Source organism: Chrysochloris asiatica, unplaced genomic scaffold (assembly GCF_000296735.1).
Source record: "Chrysochloris asiatica unplaced genomic scaffold, ChrAsi1.0 scaffold00008, whole genome shotgun sequence".
Taxonomy (NCBI): domain Eukaryota; kingdom Metazoa; phylum Chordata; class Mammalia; order Afrosoricida; family Chrysochloridae; genus Chrysochloris; species Chrysochloris asiatica.
The window spans coordinates 4,552,155-4,564,112 of NW_006408526.1; the positions used below are offsets into that span (position 1 = coordinate 4,552,155).

Genomic DNA, 11,958 nt, shown 5'->3' on the forward strand with positions numbered 1-11,958 from the left:
AGTATTTTAAATACCAGCAGGGTCATCCATGGTGGACAAGTTTCAGATGAGCTTCCAGACAACGACAGACTAGGAAGAAGGAGTGACAAACTACTTCTGAATATTTATTTAGTCACTGAAAACCTTATGAATAGCATAGAGCAGGTTGGAAAGCACTCAAACAAGTGTGACAACAGTAGTGAGGTGGGCTCTTATGCTGTGCATAAGGTCGCTATGAGTCAGTACCGACTCGATGGCACCTAACAACAACAACAACAACAAATCTCTTCTCCAAGGAGCTCTGGTAGCCTAGAGGTTATGAGTCAGCCTGCTAACCTCAAGATAAGTAGTTTTAAACTATCAGCAATTCCATGGGAGAAAGATGAGACTTTCTGCTCCTGAAAAGATTTATAGCCTCAGAAACCGTATGCAAGATTGCTGTGAATCGTAACTGGCCCCACGGCACATAACCACAGAACCAAACACTACCACTCTCTTATCCAAAGTAATTTATACCACACTCTGCATTTCTTCTATCTATACTTACTTCTAGTTATACAATAGTTCAGCTATTATGTTTGCCACCCAAAATATTTATTTTTCTATCTTAAACATTGTAAAAAGATCTTGGGAGTCTTTGACTACATAGGGGAAGGACAATCCAATTTATTAGCCAAAGACCAAGTCCTGTGAGGCAGAGGTCAGACAAGCCTCAACCTTCTTTCCTTCTTTACTAATTCTGACATCAACTATCTTTCACATGACACTTTATTGATCTGCTGGGTTTTGTAATTAATATCTTTGGCCACACAGAACTCACAGACCATACTTATGATTATGTGGTTCCTTAGGAAACTTAAGAAGTTACAATTCAGGATCAGAGATGTTCAGTACAATCTTTTCTTAGCCATGCCTTCAGGTAGGACTTTCTCTGGTCCTCAGTCTTTCTGCCTTGCAGCTCTTGGGTTTCTGCCCTGCTTGAGCAATGTTATAACATTCTGTTGTTGAGGAGTGCCATCTAGTCACTTCCAAGTCAGGTGACCTTGTATAGGGCTTCCAAGGAGGGACTAGAGATTTTGAACTTCCGACCTTGAGGTTCAAACAGTCTTTGCTGTTCAGTGCTGGTCCTATAGCGCTACACCAGGACTCCAAGTAAATCACAGCACTACAAATTTAAATTGTCTTTAAAGGACTTGGAAGTAAAGATGTAAGCTGAGGAAATGCTCATTAAATATAAAGTCCTCAAGAAAGTCATGTGCTCTTTTAGTGGAACTGTTTCCCATACAAAGCACTTGTGTGAAAACACAGCAATTTTTTTCCTGATCTGTGTGGTCAGTATAATTAATGAACATATTTTTTTGTTTGTTTTTTGAAATTAAGTGATAATGCCATAAATTTTAAAGTTAAGTTGTATTACTTGTATTGTTTAAGTTTTAATTTGATCAATATTAGAAGTATTATTTAAAGTATATTGAGCTTCTCATTAAAAATACAGTTCTGACACCTTTTGTCATTGACCTAAATGTTTTATCTCTATGTGACTTAGATTTCTTAGCACAATGTCTGAAATTTCCCCTAGGATTTTCTTTTAAATTGTATCACTTTAAATTTCTAATTTGTTGTAATTTTTTAAATAGATAAATATGTTATTTATATTTATGGAATTGGCTACTTATTTTTACTTAAAATTAAGTTTAAAACTTCCTAATTTTATATTTCTGCAAGTAGTCTAGTCCTGTAACTAAAGAAATTATTTATAGGGTGTAATTTTTTTTATATATAAAAAGATTCTTTAAGCATTCTCACTGTTTCAATGCAAAGAAAATTATACATTTTGCAGCAATATGTTTATAATGTATAATAATAATGCATGCCATAGTTTATATGTCTGCCTTTAAAGATATACTAATTTAACTCTGTTTTGATAATTGCTTGAAAAGGAAAATGATAGTGCAGAATTCTGTGGATGATAAGACTTTGATCAATTTTTTTTTGTGTGTTAGTCTGAGTGTTACATTTGGTTCTCAGAAAAATTTTCATGCATATTAGATAGTAAGACAATTGCTTCACCCATTAAGATGTTGTATTTTCCCTTCCTTAACTTAATTTCTTGTAACAAGGCTATTTTTCAGGATGTTCAAATTTTTTATAACATGGAGAAATACATGCTCTAGTACTTCTTTACAAAGTCATTTACATATAGATGAGCTCCTCCTCTTATCCCTGTCTATTGTCTTCATTATATAAACATTTGCATATATGAACATGCCTTTCAGACCCCATGTTAAATTCAAACACAAAATGAATTCACAATATTGTATTTGGGGAAATGTTGATGTAATTATTATGGCCTATTTACTGGATTCCTATGGATAACTTCAGAGTCAGAGACCACCCTTGCTAAGGAAAAAAAAAAAAAAGGAAAGGAGTAAAATAGATTTCAGACAGAATAAGAAGAGCCTTAAAAATGTATTCATTAGTTATTATTATTCTTTTATTTATTGATTATTAACTCATGCACTGAAGGGTGAAAAATTACTTTTATTTAGTTTTCTCTCATTCTTTGTAATTAAATTAAATGAACAATGCTTCAGACCTTAACCTTTTTTATCTGGTACAGAGTCAAGGAAAATTGCTTTTTCGTTAAAATAATACCACTACAAGTTCCCAGAAGTCTTCTATTGTATTTTGGGGTAATAATGCCATCATTCTTTTTTAAATTCATCATAAGGATTCTAAATACCCTGTTCTGGATTTTCACCACAAATGAATACAAAGTCATGCAAAATTAATTATAAAAAATTATGTATTCAGCTTTTAGTATTCTTCTATTTATGCATTGTACAATGATTTTAGTTGCTGTATTTATATTATTTTAGATTCAGATTCTCAGGTATATATTTACAAATTCTATATTGGTGCCAGTAAAAGCATGACAAAATGACCATGTGATTCACTGAGGGGTCACATTTTCCTCAGTACAAGTTCTATCCAGAAATGGATACAAATAGCAACAAAACATATACACACACTAGGGAAACACATTTCTTGACTGCACAGTCCTTTCATTTTGCAGTTATCCCACACAGTCACATCTAGTTGCCAAGTAACTTTTTTATAACTGCCTTTACAATATTCTAGATCATCTATGTATCTTCAAAACAATTTCTGACTTTCACTTTGCTAATTAAAAAGTCACTAATCTCATTAATAAAACTCCAGTTTAATGAATGTAAAACCTCAGGTACAGATGGGACATGTTATTGAGTGGCATTGAGTCAGTTCTGACTCATAACAACCTTGTATAAGATTTCCAAGGAGTGCTGGTGGGTTTAGTGGTTAGCAGTCCAGTGCTTATTGTGCAGCACACATGAGGACTTCAGATGGGGCATAAAGATAGCTAAATTACCAATTGTAGCATCCTCTGAAGTGAAATATTCCTGATAAATGATAGTTGACCATTCCAAGATTGTGAGTTACTGAAAATTTCCTGAAAACCAGTTGTGATTAGGTTAATTCTGACTCATGGTGACCGCATGTGTGTCAGGATAAAACTGTAATCCATAAGTTTTAATGGGTGACTTTCCAGAAATAGACCACAAATCTTATCTTCAAAGGACTACTGATTGGACTTGAACCAAAAGCTCAATAGACATTTGCACTACTCAGAGACTTTAATGACCATCTGTCTGTCAGTTTGTAATTAATGACCATTCATCTGTTATGCTGTGGTAGTTTGCAGGTTGCTGTGAAGCTGGAAGCTATGCCACCAGTATTTAAATACCAGCAGGGTTATTTATGGTGGACAGGCTTCAGTGGTAATTGTGGGACACAACGAGGAATGAGTAGAAACAGTTGGAAACATCTGTTACTAATAAGAACATGAGCTGTACTAAGTGTGAATGTAAGAAATTTGGAAGTTGTCAAAAATGAAATGGAATGCATAAAGATAAATATCATAGACATTGCTGTTGTTGTTAAGTGCTGTCGAGTCAGTTCCGATCCATAGCGACCCTGCACAGGGTTTCTGAGACTGTAAATCTTTATGGGAGCAGAAAGCCTCATCTTTCTCCTGCGGAGCAGCTGGTAGTTTTGAACTGCTGACCTTGAGGATCACAGCCCGGTTCGTAACCACTACGCTACCAGAGCTCCATGAGCTGAAATGGCCTGGTATTGGCTATTCTGAATCAGCCAAACATATCATTTACTATGCTGGGAACCGCAAATTGAGGAGTACTGGCACTGTATAAATTGTCAAAAGCAATCTTTGAAGACCTATTTTGAAGTACAATGCTGTCTGTGATAGGATAACATCCATATGCATACAATGAAGACCACTTAATACTACTATTATTCAAAGTTAGGCACCAACCACTAAAGTACATACATGATGATAAAATTGAAGAATTCTACCAACTTCCTCAGTCAGAAATTGATCAAACATACAATCAAGATGCATTGATAATTATTGGTGATTGGAATGTGAAAGTTGGAAAAAAGAGGAAGGAAAGTTGGAAAAAAATTGGAATATATGACTTTGGTGAAAAAAGTAATGCTGGAGATCTCATGATAGAATTTTGCAAGACCAATGACTTATTCATTGCAAATACTTTTTTTTTTTTTTAAACAATATAAAAGTGAATATATATATGGACTTTGCCAGATGGAATACAATGGAATCAATTGACTACATCTGTGAGAAGAGGCTTTAGAGAAGTTCAGTATCATCAGACAAAACAAGAGCAAGGCTTAAGGAGATGAGGAAGGGGATGCCATGGCTCCAACTCAAGTTGGTGGTCCATTCCAGCACAGTGAGGCAGACGTCAGATTTCCAGGATGGGTGGCCACAGTCTCCTGGTGGCCCATTCTGCCACAGCCAGAGGTGACAGGAATGCCTGTGGGCCTGTTGGCTCCAGCCTTGGCTCAGTCTGGAGCACAACCTGCACCAGAGTATTATCCTGAGGAGGGGTAAGAACTGGTGAGAGCTGTGGACGGTGGGTGCAGTTGCTGGGGACTTGAGTCAGACAAAGACACTGAGGATGTTAGTTAAAGTGATCTGGCCAAACAATGAAGAGGGCTATATGGCATTGAAGAAACAGATATTCCAGGACAAGCTGACTTCTCTTAAGAGGCAGCTGCAGCGGCTGCAGGAAGGTACATTACAGGATTATAAGAAGAGAATGAAAAAACTAGATCCGTAACTCAAAGGGAAGATCCAAAATGCAGAGCTCTTCTTCTAACTGGAAACTGAACAAGTGAAGAGAAATTACATTAAAGAAAAGAAGGCAGCCATGAAATAAATTTAAGACAAGAAGTTTGAACTGAAAGAGAACCTGATTGCTGAGCTAGAAGAGAAGATGATTGCAAATGAACTGACTGGAGATTTGATGAAAGTGAATCATATCATTACCTGAAAGTTGCCGAGGCCACCCAGTGATCCTGTCCCAATCTCAGACAAGAGGAAGAATCCTGTTCCTATTCAGCTAAACTATTTGTTAACGGATGAGCAGATCATGGAGGGTCTGAGAGCATTAAACAAGCTTAAGTCACTCCAGAGACCAGAATCCCCATCCTCTCCTGAACACTTGTCTACCACAGAGTCTCCAAACCAGAGGTTTGAAACTAGAATAGAAGATGGCAAAATATAATACAATAAAAGATGGTACCACAAGAGCCAAACCATCTATCTGAAATCCAAGGACAACAAGAAATTAGCTGTGTGATCAGCTCTATGGGAGCCAATGAGATATGGGTGAGGAAGACATCATCTTGGTGATACCACCAAGATGAGGGTCTACTTGGACCAACTTCATCATGGATTCTTTGTGATCCATAGGCACTCAGCAGCTTGACTTCCAACAGGGTCCCTCCCTTAACCCCTCTTCTGGAGGTGTTTTCATTTTGGTTTTGTTTTCTTCTTAATAGAAGCATTTTAACTTCATGATAGCATTTTAGCTATCCAGCCTTGGAAATGGAGGATTCTGCAAGGCATACCTCTATCAATTCCCACTTTGACCTCTGAAGCATTCTGACTAAGACACATTAGTCACCATGGGACTGTTTTGCGTTTTGGAATACTGGTGTTTGATTTGATTTTCTGTACCTTTCTTTTTCTCTATTTTGTGGTTATTTTGACACTTTTTGTTTTTGTTTTTGTTAACTCCTTTGAGTTGGAATGGAAACTTTTATTAATTTTCTTTAGGTCTTTCTACTATGCAGAAGAGCAAGAAGCAATACACTTTGCAGTTCATTTTCACATTGGGATTCTGAGTAGTGGATCACATGGCTACTTTTCTTGTTAAGCTGTCGGGGACCTGCCTCAACAGGGAAGTTTGGTTCACGAAGTAGGGAGATCTGGCGGCGAAAGAGATAGAGAAATAATACACACAAAGATGCAATGAGAGAAACAAAGAAACACCCCGAAACCAGAGTGAATGCAAAGCTGGCAGGCAGACCCTGGATTGCAGGCATCATGGCCCTGCAGGCACTAATGCATGCAGGATTCAATCTGCATCCGTCTTTTATTTCAGGGAGGGATTTTACATGAAGGAAGAAGGTGATTATTAAGACAGGGTACAGAAATGAAATGTGATTAATCGTTCAAAACAGGACACAATGATTTACAGGAACAAATTCTAAAATATACATTGCAAATTGTCTTAATAATCTAACATTCTTAATTTTCCAAAAATTCAAGCAAACTGTTATAAATTACTTTTTTGGCTCAAATCTTAAGGCAGCGACTTGAGGTTTCTCAAGGCTAATTAACATACCTATAGCACTTAATCTCGAATGGATAAAGGTGAAAAAGGATTTAAAAGGTCTGAAGAGAGTCAAGCTGTTTCAGCTACCTGGCTTAGGCTTTCAGGAGGAAGGAGGACGTCTGGGTTAATGGATTATACCTGGGGACGATTTGAGGAGGTTGTCACTATTATGCCTTGAACAATACTCTGGAATTTGCCAATCTACTTTGAGTGAATTCCTTGGGTGGATTGTCTCCAGAGCCTCTTTGCGGAATCTCAGCAAACCTGCCTTTGGAACTTTTACTGCCTCGGCTTTAGAAGAGGTTTTTGTTTTAATATTTGTCCATGGGTATCCAGGGCTCATGTATTAAGTTAATATCAAACATAACTGAATACTTTGATAAAGAACAGTTTGGACATGCTTGCCAGGTGGCCAGAGTTTGTTCCTCAGAGAGATTTGTTCCCAGGACCCTACGCACAGCCAACACAGTGGAGACATTAAGAGAGGCACATAAGAAACCATTTCTCAGAAGCTACAATTACTGGAGTTAGAAGCATAGAATGAATAATAAGACCAAAGAAAATTATACAGAGGTAGCCAACCAGTGAGTTCACAAAAATCAATTAACTCAGGACGTCAGGAGGACACTTCCTTGGCCCTAAGGGTCCATGTGAACCCAGGACGTCAGGAGGTCACTTCCTTGGCCCTCATGGTCCCGGGCTAGCAATTCTGACTGGGGCCTTCGTGTTGGATTTTCATCCATGACACAGGGCCTCAGCATCTCAGTGCTTGCAGTCCCCAACATTAAGCCCAATTCAATGTATCCCCAGAAGCTCAGGGCAGAAGGAGATGAATTATCCTGGTGCTTAATCTTCCCTGAGAAATAAATTCTTCATGTAACAAAAACACCACAAAAGAACAAGGGTCAACTGTGGAATAGACCATCAATTGCCCATATGCTGAAGTTGAAGAAAATTAAAACAAGTCTGTGAGAGCCAAAGTATGAACTTGAGTATATCCCACCTGAATTTACAGATCATTTCAAGAACAGATTTGATGCATTAGTCATTAATGACTGAAGACCAAAAGAGATGTGGGATGACATCAAGAACATTATACATGAGGAAACTGAAGGTCATTAAAAAGACAGGAAAGAAAGAAAAGGCCAGAGTGGTGTCAGAAGATACTCTGAAACTTGCTCTTGAACATTGTTGTTGTTAGGTACCATCGATTTGGCACCAACTCATAGCAACCCTATGCACAACAGAATGAAACACTGCCCAGTCCTACACTAATCTCACAGTCACTGCTACATTGAGCATTGTTGTTATTATTAGGTGCCATCAAGTTGGTACCAACTCATAGCAACCCTATGCACAACAGAATGAAACACTGCCCAGTCCTACACTAATCTCACAGTCACTGCTACATTGAGCATTGTTGTTATTATTAGGTGCCATCAAGTTGGTACCAACTCATAGCAACCCTAGGTACAAAAGAACGAAACACTGCCCAGTCCTGGGCCTACCTCATTATCATTACTACGTTTGAACCCATTGATGTTGTCACTTTGCCAATCCATCTCTCTGCATGTCTTCCTCTTTTTCTATGACCCTCCACCTTATGAAATATGGTGTCTTTCTGATAGTATGTCCAATGTATGAAAGACAAAGTCTGGCCATCCTGTCTTCCAAGGAACACTCTGGCTGTACTTCATCCAACACAGATCTATTTGTTCTTTTGGCAGTTCATGGTACTTTCAATATTCTCCTCCAGCACCATAATCAAATGCATCAATTCCTCTATGGTATTCCTTATTTACTGTCCAACTTTCACATGTATATGAGGTTATTGAAAATACCATGGCTTGAGTCAGGTGCACCCTAGTCCTCAAACTGATACCTTTGCTTTTCAACACTAAACAGTTTTTGAGCAGTAGATTTGCCTAATGCAGTACATCATTTGATTTCTTGACTGATGCCTCCATGAGTGTTGAGGGTTGATCTGAGCAAACTTAGGTCTTTGACAACCTTAATTTTTTCCCCATTGATAAGAATGTTGTTTATTGGTCCAGTGGTAAGGATTTTTGTTTTCTTTACATTGAAATGCAATCCACACTGAAGGTTGTGGTCTTCAATCTTTATCAGTAAATATTTTAAGTCCTCTTCACTTTCAGCAAGCAAGGTTGTATCATTTGCATATCGCAGTTTGTTAACGAGTCTTCCTCCAATTCTGATGCCATGTTTTTTCTTCATATAACCCAGTTTCTCATATTATTTGCTCAGCATACAGGTTGAGTGAGTATGATGAAAGAATACAACCCTGTCGCCCACCTTTCCCAATCTGAAACTTTTCAGTGTTCCCTTGTTCGAACTACTGTCTCTTATATACAGGTTCCTCATGAGCACAATTATATGTTCCTGAATATTCATACTTCACAATTTTTCCCATAGCTTGTCCTGATCCACACAATTGAAAGCTTTTGTGTAGTCAATAAAGCACAGGTAAACATCTTTCTGGTATTCTCTGCTTTTAGCTAAAATCCATCTGATGTCAGCAATGATATCTCTCTTTCCATGTCCTCTTCTGAATCTGGCTTGAACCTCTGAAAGTTCTCTGTCAATGTATGCTTGCAGACATTTTGGTATGACTTTTGTAAAACTTTACTCACATGGGAAATCAAAGATATTGTCCGATGATTTCAGCATTCCACTGGGTCACCTCTGTTTGGAATGGGCACACATATGGATCTCTTTCAATCAGTTGGCCAGATAGTTGTCTTCCAAATTTCCTGGCATAAGTGAATGAGTGCCTCCAGTGCCACCTCACTTTGTTGAAATATTTCAATTTGGATTCTATCAGTTCCCAGTGCCTTGTTCTTTGTCAATCCCCTCAATGCACCTTGTATATCATCCTTCATGATCATTGGCTCTTGATCATATGCTACCTCTGGATATGGTTGAACATTGACCATTTCCTTTTGGTACAGTGACTCTGTGTATTCTCTCCATCTTCTTTGGATGCTTTCTGCATCATTCAATAATTTTCCCAGAGAATCCTTCAGTAACATAAGACAAGGCTTGAATTTTTTCTTCAGTTACATCAGCTTGAGAAATGCTGAGTGAGTTCTTCTCTTTTGGTTTTCTAACTCCAGGTCTTTGCATATTTCATTATAATCTTTGCACACTGAGCACAGAGAAGTTAAAACGACTGGAAGAAATGATGAAGTAGAAGAGCTAAACCGAAATTTTCAAAAGACAAGTCACGAAAACAAAATAAAGCATTATAGTGAAATATGCAAAAACCAAAACGGAAGAACATGTTCAGCATTTCTCAAGCTGAAAGAACTGCAGAAAAAATTCAAGCCTTGACCTGAAATACTGAAGGATTCTATGGGCAAAATATTGAGTGATGCAGAAAATATCAAAAGAAGTTGGAATGAATGTACATAATCACTACCTAAAAGATATGTTTTATGTTCAACCTTTTCAAGAGGTAACATCTGATCAATACTAATAGTACTGAAACATAATGTCTAAGCTGCACTGAAGTCATTGGTGAAACATAAGGCTCTAGGAATTGACAGTATACAACAAACTGATAAAGCACTAGAGCTACACACTCACGAAAAGCCAAGAAATTTGGAAGACAGTTACCTCACCAACTGAATTCTATATTTGTGCCAGAAATTCAAGTTGGATTCAGGAGTGGACTTGCAACAAGGGATATCATTGCAGATGCCAGATGGATTTGAATGAAAACCGAATATCAGAAAGATGTTTGTTTTTGTTGTTAAGTGCTGTCGAGTCAGTTCCGACTCACAGCAACTTTGAACTGAGTTTCCAAAGAGCAGCTGCTGGGTTTGAACCTCTGACCTTGTGGTTAGCAATCCAGGAGAATTATCCTATAGTGCCACACCAGCACTCCATACCTGTTGTACTCGTAGTAAAAATGCTCCCTCAGAAGTTCTACACAAGTTCATTAATTGAACAACTAAATGTGGCCTTACAGATTTTTAAAAAGTTGGGGGCAGGGTTTCATCCGTCGAAATAGCCAGCTCTGTTCTGCGCTGATGGACCAACCAGGAAACAATCTTCTTTCCTGTCCTGGCAGAGAAGGAAGGGGAAACAACTCTGGGGAGATCCCCCACCTCTTCCTACCAGCCAGATAGAGGTTTACTTGTGCTTTATTGATTATGTAAAGACTTTCAACTGTGTGGACCATGACAAACTGTGGATAATATTGCAGAGAATGAGTATTTTGGAACACTAAATTGTGCTCATGAGGAACCTGTACATAGACTAAGAGGTAGTTGTTCTAACAGAACAAGGGGATACTTTGTTGTTGTTAAGCACAACCGAGTCAGTTCTGACTCATAGTGACCCTGTATAGAGTTTCCAAGGAGTGGCTGATGGTTTTGGACTGCTGAACTTGTGGTTCTTATCCTATAACACTATACCAGATGATATCAAATGGTTTAAAATCAGGAAAGGTGTGTGCCAGGGTTGTATCCCTTACTTGTATTTATTCAATCTGTATGCTGAGTAAATAATCTGAGAAAATGGATTATATAAAGAATAACATGGCATCAGAATTGGAAGATGACTCTTGAACAAGATGTTATATGCAGATGATACAATCTTGTTTGCTGGAAGATAAGAGGACTTAAAACACTGATGAATACCAAAGGTTATAGCCTTCAGTATGGGTTGTACCTCAATGTAAATAAAACAAAAATCTTTATAATAAATAATATTCACGGACAAAATATTGAAGTTGTCAAAGACTTATTTTGTTGAAACCCACACTCAACATACAAGGAAGCTACAGTCAAGAAATCTAAGGATTCATTTGATTAGGCCAGTCTGCTGCAACAGACCTCTTCAAAGTGCAAAGATGATTAAATCAGTTTGAGAACTAAGGTGTACCTGACCCAAGTCATGGTCAATTATCTCATATGCATTTTCTGGACATATATAAGAAAGACCAGAGAATAATTGATGTATTTGAATTATGCTGTTATAGAAGAATATGAAAAATACTAGAACAAACATATGTCTGGGAAGAAATCAAGTAGACTATTCCTTGTAAGGCAGGATTGCAAGACTTTGTCTGTGTGGACCATGACACACTATGGATAATATTGCAGAGAATGGGTAATCTATACATGTTATCAGGGGGCCAGTCCCTGGAGAATGATATCATGCTTGGTAAGATTGAGGTTCGGCTAAGAAA

The 11,958-nt window shown here is 37.8% G+C and overlaps 1 pseudogene; it reads left to right on the forward strand.

The window, feature by feature from the left end:
- Positions 1 to 4,815: 4,815 nt before the first annotated feature.
- On the forward strand, positions 4,816 to 5,831 carry LOC102833327 (annotated as a pseudogene).
- Positions 5,832 to 11,958: the final 6,127 nt, after the last annotated feature.